Raw genomic sequence first — 15,165 nt, 5'->3', positions numbered from 1 at the left:
GGAACCAACTGCCTAAATTAATGGAAACCAAGAGGCGCCGAGAATAGAAAACAAAATTTTTATAACGTAAGTGGCGTACAGGCAGAAAATTCCTTTATGAATGTAAAACATTTTAAGGGTTGTAAATTACACAAATCGAACATTTGTTGAGTTTACATGACTTAAAACTAGGTCGGCCTTTAATTTAATGGAGTAGCCAATAATAAATAGTGGAAGACTACCCCCTCACGGCGGGCCAGTGGCGCAATGGATAACGCGTCTGACTACGGATCAGAAGATTCTAGGTTCGACTCCTGGCTGGCTCGGCCTAATATTTTTTTTTTTTCCCTTTAACTCAAGAAATTCCTGTTCGGTTGTTCAAATCCACAACCGGAACAGATTAACTCTTGAAGAGCCCTGATCTGGCTCTCATTAGATTTTGTCTTGCCCTACACGATCCAACAACATATTTCTAAAAACAGAAATACTATTACCAGCACCATGTGGAGAAAAAGAAACCAGCACAAAAGACACATACTGCATGTTGTTATTGAAATTAAATGTCCATACCACCAAAGCTAGAATTAGGCGTATCACCGGTTGCCCGGGACTGGAGAAATAAAAAATTTGAAGTCGGATAGCAATGACTGTTAATGATTCAGTACACGAATAATCACTGAATTGACCACTTTAAAATGTTGAGTTTTAGTGCGCATGAATTATATCTTAATTTTTGAAAAATCACAGTAGCAGAGGGAAAAATTAAAAATTGATTCATATTTTATTCGCTAGGCTCCACCGGTGACTAGGCTTCTTCCATCCCTGGGCTCCTCCTGGAGAGGCGAGAAAAGTGGCAGATAGTCTAGAAAGCCCTCTGAGAGAAATTGTTCATATGTGAAAACGATCCTAGTCAAAATTAAGAGTCAGAGGTTATAGGAAGATCCAAAAGTGCAGTTTTGGGGCAGCGTCTGAACAGGTGAATCTGCCTTCTAAGGTTTTCCTTGACGTGAGGCTTGAGACGTGGAACGGGGAGAAGGTGCTCGAAAAGGATCTCAAGGCGAAATCCAAAAAGAACACAGATTAAATTAAATTGAGATATGCACCATATTCTCCTTCCAGAAGCTTATCTATATCACATAGTTTGAGTTTTAATCCGTGTTAGGATTAAAAGAATGAAGTTACACGACGCCCGGACTGTGTTTAACCCACGCCCAGTTGAGATGGACGGGAAACGCGGGAGTGTGGAGAGCCTCTGACTTTCTCGTGTTAGAGAACCACCGCTGCCCCACAGATTCCACGGCGAGTGTACTTTGTGCATAGCATCACTGCGTGTAGCGAGTCTGGTCAGCCCCAAGGCACTTTGGATATTTTATGGTGAGTCTTTCATCGCTTCCCACTCTGCGTGTCAGTTTTCTTCAGGCTAAACTGCCTGTAAATTACCGGACTGATTGAACACGAAGCTGGTCACAGTTTTCCTGTGCTTCCTTGTCCCATGCATGTACACGCAGGGCTGTGTTGAAACATGTGCCCCTCCTGACTTAAAGACTACAGATAACTGAGACATGCATAATTTTCATTTCTTGAATCTTACGTGAGCTGAGGTCTCCTAGTAACCAAAACAGTCTGAAATCTAAGGAAAGGCATCCAGGGAGCGGGACCAGGGCATATGAACAAGTAGTTTCACCCACACACATAAAATAAAGATGAGCTCCCCGGGTGAGAGGGAGGGACAGCTTCCCAAGGAGATACAACCCCATTTTATAATGAACTAAGTGTGGAGAAGAAAGAAATTATGAGCTCAGAGTAAGTTTTTGCATTCTTGCTAAAAATATAAGAAAACCCTTCTGACATGGGTTAACACAACTCTTAGAAAACATGATGAATTAAGCCCTCTATGGAAGACAGGCAGGCATGTTCTACAGTTAGAAGAGGAGTTGGCTAAGAACATATCTGATCAGTGAGATACATGGAGAATATTTCTAGAACTCTCAAAGCTCATTAGTAAGAATGCCACCTGTGCTGGGCACAGGCTACAAGCCTGTAATTGCAGCATTTGAGAGCCCAGGCAAGAGGATCTGGAGTTCAAGACCAGCTTAGGCCCTGTCTCAAAAACCAAAACTAAAAGTGAGCAAATACTTTAGCGCACACAAAAGTACACATACAAGAGCTAAATAATCACAAGAAAAGATGCTTACATCTTTAGAGAGATACAAATTAAAGCCCCTAAGATGCCTGAATATTTACGATAGCTAAAAATAGAAACTGATAGGGAGGCTGTGAAGGAATGCAAACACTGGCTCACGGTTGGTATGTGGCTTTCAGAAACAACGAAGCGGTTTCCCCTTAAACTTGTCAGGCAAAGGTGATAACAGGACATTAAGAACCCTCACTGTCATGAGAGGTGACAGCAACAGATTCTGAGAACTGCGCAGATAGCAGCTGCTCCAGCCACCAGGCCCAGGGCTGTATCATTACACACCGCGATGCTCCAGTAACATCTTTCTCTTCTGAAAAGGTAACCAACCCAAGGATCCCACCCCCAACTAATCCCCCATGGGTTTTTTTTTTGGGGGGGGGGTTGTTGTTGTTTTAGAATTCTCCTTGATGATTGGATTGTCTCCTACTTAAGAAAATTGAAAACTTCATGTGGATTGATGCTTTTCTAAACGTCTGGCTGACCCTTCCCTTGAAGACTGATCTGGCTGTCTGCTCTGTGAAGGAGTCTCCTATCTCTGTCCGCAATCCTACAGGATCACTGAGAAGCTTATCCCTGATGCATCTGCCTCAGCACGCCACACAGTTTCCTCAACGGCTCCTCCTGGAGTAAATGTCTGAACCCAAGTTTCTTTAGTTGAAAACCAGATTTAGAGGGCCCATCCCCGATCGCTATGGCCTAAAAGTACCTTCACTTCTATTCAAATACCTGCTTGATACTGCTTGTCTGGGAGGTAAGAGAAAACACTCAAAAACTGTAATTTTTACATAAAGAACTCTTTCCTTCGGGAGGGAAGATGAGCTCAAGGGTTCAGTAAGGTTCTGCTGGGAGTGGGACTCGAACTCACAGACACATCTGTTGGCTATTAAATCCAACACCTTAAACACTCTGTCACCACCCCCAGTCAGTAATAGAAAAACTTATCTGTCATACCATACTAGATTATAATATCTGATCTGAGTGGTTATGATGTTTTATCTATAAAATCTGGAGTTAGGTTTAAAGAAAGCAAAGCCTTGTAGTGATGGTTAAAAAAGAAAAAAGAAAAACCTCATAACTCACACAAATTGTGCCACATATCATACAGAGTGTTAAAGGCAAATGATCCCTGACTGTGTGACATCGCAGTAAATGAAGACTAGGATTTTAAAAATAATAAAAAAAAAATAATACAGGGAATGTAATAAAAGATTCGGTGTGCAGGAAAAGTAAGTGGAGTCATGATGAGGTGGAGGTGGAAGGCAGCATACGGGCTCATGAGCCAATAGTCACTATCCAAGCCCACTGACTGCTTAGTCTGAGGACTAAGTTTGAAGGATGCCAGGGCGCACGCGCGGAGCTGGACTCCACGACAAGGTCATTAGCAGCGAAGCGTTTTTAAAGAAAAGCTGTTAACTGCTCAAGCGTCGTTCTCAGTACCAACCACGTACTTGTCGTAGCCCATATCGGGGCAACAACGTCTGGGGACCGGTCCCTCCGGCTTGATCATCCCTGGTTAGAGGGAAGCGTGTGGACTGAGAAATCGCAGGTAGAAATAACAGAGACACAGAAGAAATAGACGTAGGATAGATTCAGGAGACTGACCGTGAATACTGCAGCCCTGGCTTTGTTTTTCCATCGCCCTTTTATGCCCCAAGCCAAATGGAAGGGCAAAAGGACATTTTTATCTGGACACAAGGAAAAAACAAGAGTTCAAAACATTAAGAAGCAAAACATCCAGTAGCCAAACACCTTAGGCCAAACATCCTGTTATCTAGGCAAGACGTGTAGCAACTTCTTCACCTTAGGCCTGTTGCTTGACTTTGAAGGAGCAAAGCAAGCTTGAACTCTCACCCCAAGTCAAGATGGAACAGAGTCACTTCTATGGGCTCCCACAGTCCTTGTCACAAGCCACAAGCACAGAACCCACCATGTCAGCAGGACACTGGCCAACATAGAGGCCATGGGGAAAAAAGCTCACTACAGCAAGTCTCAGGCTGGGTATTTGGAAGATTGTGTCAAAAGTCTGTGAAGATTTCTAGAGTGAGATTAAATAAATCATAAGGTAGAGTTCATAATAAAAGTTATATACTTCGGAAAATATTGAGGGTCACAAAAATAAAGACCCCTCTGTTGTTTTGGTTTCCAGAGAAAAGAACCAAGATGTGTGGAGGGGGAGGTAGAGAATTCATTGTAGAGCCTTTGTCTACCATGCACAAGGCCGGGTGTTTGACCCCCAACACAATAGACAAAAAGGATTATGTCAGCTACCCCACACAGAACAGAAGGGGCACAGTTCTCCCTAACTTAACATCATTAATGCAGAAAATTTGGCTTTTGTGGGGGAATTCCTGAAACTTGCCAGGTTCACAAACATGCCTTCGTCAGTGAATAATGAATGTATCATTCAGCTCATCAGTATATTCATCTCAGGGTTCTGCCTCTGAACCCCCAGGTATTTGGTGACCATGAGCAAAGAGAAGGCTTGAGAGACTCTGGCCTCTGTGTAATAAGTGAAATCCAGCCTTGCCAGGACTAAGAGCTGATCAGGAATGACGTATAAAGAAGGACAATATTTGATGTTGTCCTACCCCCTACCATGATATACAAAAGAGGGTTTTAAAATATATTATTCTTGGACTGGAGAGCTGGCTCAGCCGTTAAAGGCTAGGCTCACAACCAAAAATATATTAGGGTTCTTGCACTATACCGTAGTCATTTGTGGATTTTTAAATGCTTATCTAAAGAGTTTAAATATATATCGGGCTTGAGGGATGGCTCAGTGATTATGAGTGCTTGATACTCTTCCAAGTACCCCAGCTTGATTCCCAGCACCCATTTTGGATGGTTCACAAGCACCCATAATTCCAGGTCCGAAGTGTCTAGTGCCCTCTTCTGGCCTCTCATGAGCACTGCACTCAGACATGCATTCACGTACAACTAAAAATAGTTTTTAGAATTTAAATACCCATACATAGCAAAAATTAATATATATATACATACTTGTGTGAACAATTTTAGAGTTAGAAACTCGAATGTGTGAGTAATAACAGACATGCAGATATAACGACTCTCCTATGTGCTGGTGGAAGCTCCACTGCAATCCCTCAGGAAAGCAACCTAAAACCTTACAATCAAGTGTAGAGTAGCCATGCCCAGTGCTGGTGCCCAACTGTAATCCCAGCAATGAAATAGAAGGATCAAGAGTTCGAGGCCAGCCTTGGCTACATGATCCCGTCTCAAAAAGGAAGTTCCTTACGACCAGTTATCCAGATATTATTCTACTAGTTTGGTATGATTTTCATATCCAATATCCAAAGATACAGTGTCACATGTAGGAAAATATTAATAGCAGCATTAATATTGATCTTCCAAAGTTGGATTCAACCTTATTGCCGTCACTGAATAGTAAAAAGCTAAAGGGTGGTAGATACTACGCAGTCATGAAAAATAATAGAGTACATAGAACAACCCATGTAAACCTTAGGGAGTTCAAAACCAACTTCGCATAGTGAGATTTCCCCTTGCTAACATTCTCTGGGCTTCAGATTGTTTTACTGCTTTACCGTCTCATCTTTTGGTCTTTGTGTGTTTCTGCTTTTCAGCACTTCTTGTGTCCTGCATACTGCAGTGTGAGGTGCAGACAGCAAAGGCTCTGCTCAGTCTGCCATCATTATAGTTAGGCTTATCTCTGCTCTACTGTGCGATTGTTCACCACTAGGGAACAAATGTGTGGTCCACTGGTGCTGTACATATACATACATTTATTATCAGAGCACAGATACTTGTTCACTGATAGCTGTTTATACTGAATACAGTTTTCCTGTCCTGACTTGAAGCTTCTCAGACACACCCGAGTCACTTATCTCTAACATTCTCTTGCAAACAACACCGTGGTCATTCCCTTCGTCCTCCAGAAAGTGTGTCAATGAGAGTGAAAGTGTTAGGATGAAAATTCAGCGAGGCGTTTTAGCCTAAGGATAGGAAGATAGGAGAGGCTCACTCAAGCTAAGAAAGAAGCTTACAAAACATAAGGAAATCCCTTTAAATAAAATTTCCCAGGAGTTCACCTGAGATTTCTCTGCCTGGAGCTCGCAGAGGAATTACAGCTGTACGGGGCTTCTACTTGCTTCTTTGGGCTTTGCCACTATTGAATTTAAGAATCAAAAGTATGAAGACAGTAGGATTCTTTTTTGACTGGTTGATTGTTTGGGTTTTTTGTTTGGTTGGTTGTTTGGGGGGTTTTGGTTTTCTTGATACAGTGTTTACAGTGTTTTTCTGTGTATTTTAGGTTATTTTATCGTAGAACTTGCTCGGTAAACCAGACAGGTCTCCACTCAAAGATCGGTTTACGTCTGCCTCCCGAATGCGGGGATTTAACGGCGTCCGTCACCATGGCCCCGCTAATAGGATTCATTTTTAACTAATTCAGAAAAGCACTACCTCTGCCAAGGGTGTTTCCGTAGTGTAGTGGTTATCACGTTCGCCTAACACGCGAAAGGTCCCCGGTTCGAAACCGGGCGGAAACATAGTTTTGGTTTTTAAGTGCCAGGTCTTAAATTTGCCTGCTTTTCTTTGCAGTAAGACTGCCAAATACAATGACGATTAGAACGTAGCTTCATTTTAGCCACTCCTGACCAAGCGGGTAGCTCCTTCACCGAGATGGGCAAAGTGAAATAGGGGCTAAGCAGAGATATAACAATGCAGACTGACCGAAGTGTTTTGGAGTTTCTTCTTTGGTGTCGTTTCTGTTTTGGGTTTTTTGTTTTGTTTTGTTTTTCCTAATTTTAAAAAGTGTTTTTATTTTAAAAAATAATTCGGGATGGAAAGATGACTCAACAGTTAAGAGCATTTGTTGAAAGTTTAATTCTCAGAACTCAGGTCACATGCCCCCCTCCCCAGATTAAAAAATAAATGTTAAAGAAATTTTTAAAAATACTTTAATATAAAAGTCACTTTATTGTAATGAATGGCTAAATTTTTATTTGTGAGCATGCTTTTTCATTGGGATGGTTTTGCTTTGTTTTGTTTGTTCGTTGCTTTGTTTGTGTTTTTGGTTTATTTGTTTTTGTTTTTTTTTTGAGACAGGGCCTCACTGTATAACCCTGGCTGGCCTGAAACTCACAGGTATCTATCTGCCTTTGCCTCACCCCACCCCCAAGTGAAGGAATTACAGGGATAGGCCAGGGTACCCCAATGTGGGGAATATCTTATGCTTAAAAAAAATGTGTTAAATGTGTGGGGAACCAGATGTGTTAAACACTTATAGCTAGGGACGACTAAACGGTGACAAACTACCCCTTGTCAAATATGAGGATTCTAAGTTTTGTGTTATTCCGGTACTGTCGTTTGTTTCTCTTACCTGCACGTGATTCTGTGTGTTCTATAAAATAGTATATCCTCAATATTATGCAGTAAACGATGAGCTTTAAAGTTTTGGTTCCTTTACATATGTGTTTTACTAGATATAACCCAAAATATTCTGTTGTCTAAAGAAGCACTCAAGGCGGATTGGAGAGGTGACTCAGCAATTAAGAGCTGCTCAGAGGCCTGCAGGTTTATTCCCAGCAAATGACTGTAACTCCAGTTCCAAAGGACCTGCTGCTCTGTCCCTGACCTGGGCAGGCACCTGGCAAGTAGCACACAGATGCATAGGCAAGCAAGACATAAATACATTTCAAATAATTTTGAGACCCCAAAATGTGAGCCTATTCCATTTTGTCTGAAGGTCAGAGAGTTTGGCTCTCTCAAAGTTGTTAACAACTAGTGTGGCTACATACCCTGACCCAGGGTGTGGTTACTTGATGCTTTGGACATTAAGATGGCCCATAGAGGTAGGTCCAGTCCATCCTGAATCAAGCATACTTCTGTTCCTTTTTTTTGAAATAGGTTTGACTTGGGAAGTGGCTGCCTACAGGATGCTTTGTCTAGGGTGTTTTCACTGCCCCAACCATCAGATACTTTTCTCAAGAAATAATAGCTTGATTGTCTCAAACTATTGAAGCAAGTAACTGTTCAGTTGTCCTTTATATCATGTTAAAGCAGTCTTTTGCCTTCTTCTCCCCTTTTGTGTATGGTAAATTAAACACCTGGCGAACTCAGAAGTCAGAACTCAGTATGCAGGGGAGACTGAGTGGCCCTCCCGGTACTATCCTATCTCTGTGGTTCTTTCTTATCCCTGTTCCTCCTACCTAACTTTCCTAATCCTCACGCGCTACCCAAAAACTTATGAACCTGCTGCAGCTAGGATCGCTGCAGAAGTCACCCCAGAGTGGTTCCCAACAAAATAAAAACAAGAATGTTTTTAAATGTATATCCATAGGGCCAATGAAATATCTCAACAGGTAATAGCACCTGCTGCCAAGCCTGAAGACCTGAATTCATACCCCAGGTTCTCCATGGTGGAAGGAGAAAAGAATATTCTGGACAGCTTTCCCCCGACCTCCACCCATGTGCCCAACAGGATTATAAACACACCCATAGTCAATCTTTTCACAAATATTTACTGACTGTCTTATTCTGCCTACAAAACTGTTCAGTGTTCTGGGGGTGTGGGTGGGACATCTTCATGAACAGAAATTATGGCAGATATCAGTTGGTAGTGAAAAAGGAAAAATATAGGAAAGAGGAAGAGACAATAAAAGGGAGAAAGATAAAGAAGGGGGAAGAAGAAAGGGAGAGGGGGAAGAAGAGGGAAGGAAAGTGGTCAATGACAAGATGAGTAGGTGTTCAGACAGAGAATTTAAAAAAAGACAAGAACGTTCAATTGCAATTTTAGACCTTTCTTTACAGTGTGTGCCTGGGTGTGAAGTCACTGCGATGAGATTTTTATAGGCGAGAAAAGGTTTGTAGACACCTGTGCAAGGGATGGAACTGCAAGCTGGGCGTTCTCAGCACCACACTTTAACCAACGACATGAGGGCTAACTTTGTAAAAAATTTTATAAGAACGAACATTCATGTTCGTGCTTTTAAAGAAATTTCTTCTACCCTTGCCGAAAGATTTTCGTTCAGATAATCTTGACTTTCATGAAGCAGCCTTGCTTTTAAGAGTCTTCCTGTGTCCCCTCACTCCACAGAACAGAGATGAGTTTAGAGATAAGAGCGGTTCTGGCAAAAAAAAAAATAAAAAATAAAAAAAAAAGTAACTTCACGTATCCGGGAGAAAATGCCTTAAACGTGCCTATTACAACATCCACCAGAGAAGCTTCCAACCTGGAATCCGGAGACCTTGAGAAGGATCTGGAAGAAGCTGCTTGCTAGTGCATTAGGTACAATGCCGGCTATCGAGAACCCCTGGAGCTCGCGGACTCCTCTCCCTTTGGGAGGAGGGGACCCAGCGGGTTCACGGCCTCGGGAGGACACCAGGGCGTGTGTGTCTGCTGCTCCGTTTCGCAGCGTTTGTTTTATTTTATTTTGAGACCGGGTCTTACACTCTTTGTAACCCACACTGGCCTTGAATTCATAGCTATTCTCTTGCCTCTGAACCACCACACGAAACTTCACTTCGTGATTTTATTATCCTTCAATATTTGGCTCCTTCCTCTTTCCTGACGGGTAAGCCTGTGCGGCCTGATCATTGACTCTGGATTCCAGAGTGCCCACGCTCTCGTAGTCGGCGGCTCAGTCCTTTAATTCAATAAACGAAGGTAAAGCAAAAGGTGTGCAACCCAATTTCTGCGATTTCTCTGGCCTTCCGGTCTTCCTAAAGTGGTCCGCGAAGATCCTCTGATGTCTGACAAACAGGAATCCTGATGTTTTTTTCTTTCCAGAAAATTATTCTGAAGAGGAATCAGTTGGCTTTGTCTGGGATGCAGTGTAGTGGATCGGGAGTATGGAGAGGGCTGGGTGGGGTAACAGCTCTGAGACCTGCTTCTCAAATCTTCCAAAGATGCTTCCCCATTCCGCCTGCTTCCTGCCCCTGGAGGACTCTTGCCCTCCCGCTCCCAAAGAGCCGTTCGGCTCCGGGACAGTGGCGGCTTTCGCGTTCACAATGTCAGAGTCGGATTCTGTGCCCTCGATGCGCACAAGCTGATGGGCTCCAAAGAACGAGTGATGCAGAGGATCAGCCGGGGTCAGCAGTCTCGCTGGGCCAGACAGCTGCACTGCTTCTAAGACAGACGCCCGGAGGCGAAGGCCATTTTCGAGAGCGGGTTAAAGCAATCTTGACTCTTTAAGGCGCACAGGTGGCAAGTGCGCGCTCTCCACATCCCCCCCCCCGCCCCCGGCCTTTTCTTAGGTTTGTTTCTTTTCTGAGCCCCCATGGCCTCTCTTGTAAGCCATCTGCCTCAAAGCAGTCTTGCCTGGAAATCATTCATTAGTACTGGAAAGCCTTAAATGAGCGTCAATCCTCCTGTCGCAGCTTCCCAGATTGCTAGAATTACCTGTGTGAGTAACCACAGCCGACTCTGCAGCCGTTTTGTTGTTGCTGCTTGTTTTGGTCTGGTGGCTGTTATTTGCGAAGGAGCATGGCATACCCCGCCTGAGCACTCAGGGTGCTTGACTTTGCTTTGGTCTAGGAGGCTGTTCTCAGTGCAAAGAAAATTAAAGCAAACGATGCAAAACTGAGCTTAAGCATTTTACCCTTAACTGAGTTGAGCCCTGAAGCTTCAAATGTTCTCCCTAATTTTGAAAAAGTTCGTAGTCTTCATACACACTTTCCACAACTAATTTATTTTTTATTCTAAGCTCGAACAATGACTGCTTTTCCTTAACTATAATTTTGATGTTTTTTAAAGGGCGAAGAATGGTTCTTGCCCACCTGTGGTGAGTGTGTGTGTGTGTGTGCCGTAAGAAATAAATGATAGCCACATCAACCAAAGTGGAGGGCTATCAAGAACAACCAAGGTTCCAGTCAGTGGCAGAGACCTTTTTTATCAAAGCACAATGTACCTAAGGTGTAAGAACCACACAAGGACACTCACCTCTCACCATTTTCTCTTTATCATCTCACCAAAGAGAAAGGCATCTTGGACCCCAGTCTAGACAAAGAAATATATTCAGTAGCTTACATAAAGAAAAAGAAAAACAAAAAACACGGTAGCAAGATATCCTAGCCTCGAGCAGCGGCAGAGAGGGAGGGGTTGATTCTGGTGGGAAATCTTGATAAGCTAGCACAGTCTACAAAAGAGCAAGTCAGGGCACTGGGGAGTGAGAAAAGTGCCCAGCTGCAGACCAACTGCCCCTGCCGCCACAACACCTACGCTCCAGTCCCCTAGCAATGTGCCCTCCGCCCTCTCCCAGGAAAAAAAAATATTGTGGGGTCCCGGACTACTGCTCCGGAATCTGAAGAACACCAGTCAGGAGACGTTGATGGGATGTAATATGAACCTGAGTGAGCTTCTTCTATTTCTGATGTGGATATTGCAGATGGATTCATAAAGTAAAGATCCAATCTTCTTTTTAGAACTATTTGGTTTGTATGTAAATACCGCTAGGGATTTACCTAATGTTGACCTGTGTGTGGTCGCTTGCCAGCTCCACGTTTTTGTTCTTGTCCTGGAACTGTGTGATCTAGTACTGGCTCTGACTCCAGCCAACAGGCCCCAGTGAAAAGTTTCCTCATTTTGTTATCTTTTCTAGACTCTGTTCCCAGCAACTGCTGATTTATAGTGTATAAAGCTTCAATCTTAATCCTTGATTCCATTCCATGGAAATGAAAGGTGTGCTGTATGCTCTCCTGTAAGATTGTCTTGCAAGTTAGGCTCTCTCTTTACTGCAAATATAAACTTATTTTATCCTTAAAACGATTGAATCATCTTGAATTTATTGAGCATATTATAAATTATGAAAATTTTGATATAATTATTGTGAAAATTTAAATGCAGAATAAACATTTATTTTATTTGTTTTACTTTTTAAAAGATTTATTTTATTTTAATATGTTCTAATTATGTATATGTGTGTGTGCGCATATAAGCATGTGAGTTCAAGTGCCTGTGGAGGCCAGAGTCATCAGAGCACCTTGAATTTCCATTTAAACTCCTTTAATATGTGTGAGTGTGTGTATTTGTATATGTATATAATTAAGAGCAATCATACAAAGCTGGGTGTTGTCATGCATACCTTTAATCCCAGCACTCTAGAGGCAGAGACAGGCAGATTTCTGTGAGTTCGAGGCTAGCTTGATCTATGAAGCAAGTTCCAGGACACACAGGACTGTTATACAAAGAAATCCTGTCTGGTAAAACCAAAACAGAGAAAAAGAAGAGGAGGAGGAAGATGATGATGACAGTTCAGACAGCAGCAGACTTTTATGCCATTCTCTGGGATCTTTAATGTTAGTTATCCCTCCCCATACTCCTTCCTCTACCTTACCCCCAGCCCCCACTTCACTTAGCCCTTTCTTGTCTTTATTTCTATAACCCCCTTCATTTTACTTGTGTTTTATCCTCCAATGTTCCCTTACTAGTTTCCTGACCTCTCTGGGTATCTGCGTAAACATCTAAAGATTCAAATCTAACATCCACATGAGACAAAACATATATGCCCTTCTGGGTCTGTGTTACCTCACCAGTAATGACTGTTTCTAGCTTCAGTGACTTACTGGTGAATTTCATAATTGCATTGTCTTTGCAGCTAAATAATATATCACTGTGAAAATGTACCACTGCTTTCTTATCCATTCACCAGCTGATGGACATCTAGGCTGTTTCTACTCCTGGCATATGCCCAAGAGTGGTGTATCTGATCATGTGATAGATCTGTTTCTAGTCTGCTGAGGAAACTCCACGTGGATTTCCATAGCGGTTGTACCAGTTTACACCCCTTTTCCCACATTCACGCCAGCATTCATCACCATTTTGTTTCTTTTTAATGTTAGCCATTCTCAGTAGAGTAAGATGAAATCACAAAGCAGTTTTAATTTATGTTTTCCTGATGGCTAAGGATGTTGAACATTGAAAAAATATTTCTCAGCCATTTGTATTTCTTCTTTTGAGAATTCTGTTTAGTTCCATGCCCCAATTTTGAATTAAGTTATTTGTTTTCTTGGAATTTAATTTTTGTTTTTGTTTTTGTTTTTTGAGACAGGGTTTCTCTGTGGTTTTGGAGCCTGTACTGGAACTAGCTCTTGTGGACCAGGCTGGTCTCGAACTCACAGAGATCCGCCTGCCCCTGCCTCCCGAGTGCTGGGATTAAAGGCGTGCGCCACCACCGCCCGGTTGTTGGAATTTAATTTTTTAACTTTCATTATTTTAGTTACCAATCTTCTTTCAGATGTATAGCCAGTAAACATTTTTCCTATGCTGTGCACTGCCTCTTTACATATAGAGAAGATCCATATGGTTGTTGAACGCGATTTTCGGAGGGAACTTGAGACGTACACTTTTCACCAAGTGCTCCTAAGAGGTTTAACCTAGTGTTATGATGCTGCATTAGACTAGCGCTCACTCTCAGAACAGCACAGAGAGTACATCTTCACTATCTATCTTTGTGTTTGTGTTTAGGAACCTGGGTTCAATCTGCAACACAGAAGAAAAAAATCACAACAGAAGAGGAAAAGTATAGAAAGTGATAGAATCAGACTTGCCAGAGCTTGGGGCTAGAGCATCCTAATGAAAGCTTGGACTCTGAGGGGGTGCAGCTGATACACTTGTGAAATACAAAGCATTCAGTGTTGCTGGAAAGGGCCTAAGAGTAAGGGGGTATGACTTGAAACTGAAGGAAACAAGGGCTAGGTTAGGTGAAGTTTCAAAGGCCACTTTAAATCCTCTAGATTTTACTTTGAGTAAGATATGGAGTCAGGAGTGTGTCCTGAACCATGAAAGGAATAGGTGGTCCCTATTTAATGGGATCTCCTCTCTGCTGAGTGGAAATTGCCATATGGCAGAAAAAAAAAAAAAACCTTTAAGAGATAAGTCAGTGGTGGCTCAGAAATGAGACCACTGAAGTATGAGGTCACCAAATCCTTGATACAGTTTTAAAGAAGAGCTAGCAAAATTAATTGATGAATTATTGTCACAAGTAATTACAATGTACACTGTTGGTGGAATTTAGTGTTTAGCAAAGGAAGAGAGATGAATCCCAACCTGACTGAAGCTTACTTTCTAGTTAGAGGAACAGCAAAATAAACATGTATGTATGTATGTGTGTACATATAAGAAAATATGTATAATACACATAATATTTTAAAATCTAAACACTTCTCACGGTGCCTTGAAAAGGCATAAAACATCAAGCTGGATAGAGAGATAAAGAAGGGCCACACCTTTGTCAATAAAACATTTGTTTTTCTCTTGTATTCCAGGCTGCCCTCAAACTTGCTTTATGTAACTGAAGATGACTGAACTTCTGATCCTCACCTCCACCTCCTGAGGAACGGGTTACAGGGGTCCCAGTCTCATCACCACACCTGGCTATTTTGGTGCTGGAGATTGAACCCAGCATGCCATGCACGATAGGCAAGCATTCTACCATATCCCAGCTCTTTTTTGCCTTTGTAAAAAATTGTTGTTTCTGAACATTAAATATTAAGGAGCAAACCTTATGGATTTATGAGGAAACAGCAGTTTACAGAGAGGACAAGCAGGGTAAGAATTCTGAGGCAGCATAAGCTGGTGCGCTCACACACTGTAAGGTAGGACTGTAGGTCAGAGAGGATGGTGGAAGTGATGTGGGAAGCCTGGAAAGCAGACAAGGCAGAAATTCGGGATCAAAGAACAGAGGGAGACTGATTGCTGAGACAACCAAAAGTGTGCTGAGAAGCAGGGAAGAAAGACTCAGAGTAAGGGGACCATGAGGGTGGAGGGGCCAGAGGAAAGGAAAGCTAGGCGCAGGCAGCATTGCCGGCAGTCAGCTTCTACCGACTCTGGCGTCTCGCTATGCTTTAGCGATTACTAAGGACGCCTAACCTGCCAGGAGAGGTGTCCCAAAAGAAACAGGAGCTTCCCGTGACGACAGCAAAGCCCAGCCCTGAAGATATATTTTAGGTTTTCAGTGACCGAAAAAGAGTACAGTGCCTGGAACCCTTCCTTACACAGAGTACTGGACAGA

The 15,165-nt window shown here is 42.6% G+C and overlaps 2 non-coding genes across 2 annotated transcripts; both read left to right on the top strand.

Moving 5' to 3' along the window:
* The first annotated feature begins 232 nt into the window (after positions 1–232).
* Positions 233–305, top strand: Trnar-acg (transfer RNA arginine (anticodon ACG)). The gene has a single exon. It is a non-coding gene; the product is annotated as a tRNA-Arg (tRNA).
* A 6,324-nt stretch (positions 306–6,629) lies between these two features.
* Positions 6,630–6,702, top strand: Trnav-aac (transfer RNA valine (anticodon AAC)). Its single transcript has one exon. It is a non-coding gene; the product is annotated as a tRNA-Val (tRNA).
* Positions 6,703–15,165: the final 8,463 nt, after the last annotated feature.

Source organism: Chionomys nivalis, chromosome 13, assembly GCF_950005125.1.
Source record: "Chionomys nivalis chromosome 13, mChiNiv1.1, whole genome shotgun sequence".
NCBI lineage: Eukaryota > Metazoa > Chordata > Mammalia > Rodentia > Cricetidae > Chionomys > Chionomys nivalis.
This window is presented reverse-complemented; position numbering and strand designations above follow the sequence as displayed.